A 3,127-nucleotide genomic window follows, 5' to 3' on the forward strand; every position below is an offset into this window, starting at 1 on the left:
GAAATGCTTTGTGTTTTCTGAATTGTAATTCTTTCGCAGTTAACAATAATTAGGTACTGATGCCTTATGCTGTTAATTACCCTAATTAGTTTTGTAACATTTGCTAAAGGATGTCTCTCCCACATTGTCTTGGAAAGTAAACCAATGTTTTATGTTAATTCATTTATTACGTAAGACTTTCTCACTCTCTCTCTCTCTGTCTCGCTCTCTGAAACGTATTTAAAAATAGTTCTTATTGTAAATATTATACGATATAGAAATCGATACTTACTTTTTAGATCGAGTCGAAAATATTTAAGAGAATGCCTTCGGCATGATATCTTAGCTTCAGATAGGGATAAATTTTGCAACAATTGCAAATATCTCTTTATTTTGGATGAGATATATATTCCAACTAAGTTGTAACCTTTAATATTATCACTCGTTGGTTGGTTTATTAAGTTTAAAGCACCAGTCAGGGATATTGTAATACAAAAAATGGGATTTGAATAAATTATCCGTGTATATATGTACATATACGCTGAGAGATGTGTTTATATACATTGAGGGCGTATATTCATAGTAATGGTCGGTATACACTGGAAGATATATATCACTCGAAATATATTATTAATAATGCATCACAATGTGTGCGTATTGACAAAAGAATCAGTGTTAACAGATTAATTGTCAACACTAAAATAAAGGATTTGGTTTAAGTAATTTTTCAAAATAATTATGTTAATTCGTGAATGATGACAGATTTATTAACGAACCCATTACAGCGTATACAACCACCTGTTGCCATGGTGATACGATGATCCAGCATCCGCAACCATCTATTACATCTCCAGGACTTCCTCGGTCTAGTACATTTCTGTGTCAACTTTAACTTCTTCATGTATCAAGATAACTGCTACAAGCGAAGTTTTGGGATGACAGTGAATAGAACTTCAAACTTCTTTGCAGAGGTCAAGGAGTCAGAGAAAGTGAGCATTCTTCATTCTCAACACTGTTTCCTGGTTAACGTTGACGGTCCTTGGTGTTCTATCTGGGAAGTTATACACTAGTACAATAATTATAGTATTTAAGCGTTCACTAAATCGGTAAAACTTAAAAATTACATAAAAATATTCTTTACAAACATAAAAAAAAATGATTTTGTGCTTTTAAAGTCCAGTCTGATACTGTCTCTACAAAATTGACAAATTGGCCTATAGAGAGCTCAAACTCAGTGCAAAAAAACAAATAGTTACAATTATATTACACCAGTACTTAGTGCTTGAAGCCGATCAGAAGAGATTTTACAGGTATTACAGAAAACCAACTGTTCTAATAAAATTAACATTAAAAAAAATTACTCACCTAACCCACTAACATTGTAAGTTTGAAGACTATCAGAAAATTCGTTCTCTAGTGGTTGATCTGAATCCAACGATTCCAAAATTGTTGAACAATGGAACTAAAATTTTTAACATGCATGTATAGTCTAAATTTATAACTGTCATCACTGCTGTTAAATGCATTAGCGTTAATATTGTCAAGTTGATCAGAAGCTTTCTTCAGCTATCAAATGAAAATCAACATTACTAATAAAACTGGCAAATTGAGGCACACGCAGCCCAATAACAAAAACGAACATTGCGCTCTGGAACACACACCTCGGCTCAAAATTTGAAGCCAGTCAGAAAAGGCATTCCATAATCATCTCGCAGTTACCCCTTTTTTTAACTCGCTTATCATATTGGTATTATGTATCAGCCGCTAAATATTGCAGTCCGAAATAGACTCAAATAAATCTAACGTGATTTAACGGGATTAAAAATTTGGCAATATTTTATACAATGTTGGTAGATGTTTATCTACACACTTCAGACTCCAGTTCCACTCTCCTCCCTCGTCAAGTTGGAGGCAACTTTTTTTTTTTTCAACGTTTGAATAAAAGTTCTGGATGCCTTTGAAACTTAAGGGGCTCCTTTCATGGAAGCTTGAAATGGGTTATACAAATTTGGTCATAGGGAACCTGTACATGCCAATTGTTGGATGACTCTTGGCCTATTGAACACACATCAGCCTTGGAATTTTGTTGCGGATCAGACGAAGGCTCGTATTATGAACGAAACAAAAACTAAACTTTCCAGGAAGAATAAAAAGAAAAAAAGTAAAAGAAATTCAGGCAACTACGTAAAGTTTCCAGTTCGGTGATGCATAATAATAATAATAATAATAATAATAATCGCACGTGAGTTATGCTAAGCTCCAACAAGTCACAAACTTATCAGATACGCCTCTCCGCAGCTACGCTAAGTTACAACATGAAGGGCGTGATTAATACTAATAATCAGCAACTCAGCTCAGCATCTGAGTCGTGTGGTTCATAAACAGCTTCACCGAGTAGAGTGGTTCATGAACAGCTTCCCCGAGTAGAGTGGTTCATGAACAGCTTCCCCGAGTAGAGTGGTTCATGAACAGCTTCACCGAGTAGAGTGGTTCATAAACAGCTTCACCGAGTAGAGTGGTTCATGAACAGCTTCCCCGAGTAGAGTGGTTCATGAACAGCTTCACCGAGTAGAGTGGTTCATAAACAGCTTCACCGAGTAGAGTGGTTCATGAACAGCTTCCCCGAGTAGAGTGGTTCATAAACAGCTTCACCGAGTAGAGTGGTTCATGAACAGCTTCCCCGAGTAGAGTGGTTCATAAATAGCTTCCCCGAGTAGAGTGGTTCATAAACAGCTTCACCGAGTAGAGTGGTTCATAAACAGCTTCACCGAGTAGAGTGGTTCATGAACAGCTTCCCCGAGAAGAGTGGTTCATAAACAGCTTCCCCGAGAAGAGTGGTTCATAAACAGCTTCACCGAGTAGAGTGGTTCATAAACAGCTTCACCGAGTAGAGTGGTTCATAAACAGCTTCACCGAGTAGAGTGGTTCATAAACAGCTTCACCGAGTAGAGTGGTTCATAAACAGCTTCACCGAGTAGAGTGGTTCATAAACAGCTTCACCGAGTAGAGTGGTTCATAAACAGCTTCCCCGAGAAGAGTGGTTCATAAACAGCTTCCCCGAGTAGAGTGGTTCATAAACAGCTTCACCGAGTAGAGTGGTTCATGAACAGCTTCCCCGAGAAGAGTGGTTCATAAACAGCTTCCCCGA

At 37.3% G+C, this 3,127-nt stretch overlaps 1 long non-coding RNA gene across 1 annotated transcript; it reads right to left on the reverse strand.

Annotated features, from left to right (window-relative positions):
* Positions 1 to 1,344: 1,344 nt before the first annotated feature.
* On the reverse strand, positions 1,345 to 2,328 carry LOC128686645 (uncharacterized). The gene is made up of 2 exons (XR_008406680.2): positions 2,255 to 2,328; positions 1,345 to 1,545 (listed from the first exon to the last, which is right to left on the reverse strand). It is a non-coding gene; the product is annotated as an uncharacterized lncRNA (long non-coding RNA).
* Positions 2,329 to 3,127: the final 799 nt, after the last annotated feature.

Source organism: Cherax quadricarinatus, chromosome 12, assembly GCF_038502225.1.
Source record: "Cherax quadricarinatus isolate ZL_2023a chromosome 12, ASM3850222v1, whole genome shotgun sequence".
Taxonomy (NCBI): domain Eukaryota; kingdom Metazoa; phylum Arthropoda; class Malacostraca; order Decapoda; family Parastacidae; genus Cherax; species Cherax quadricarinatus.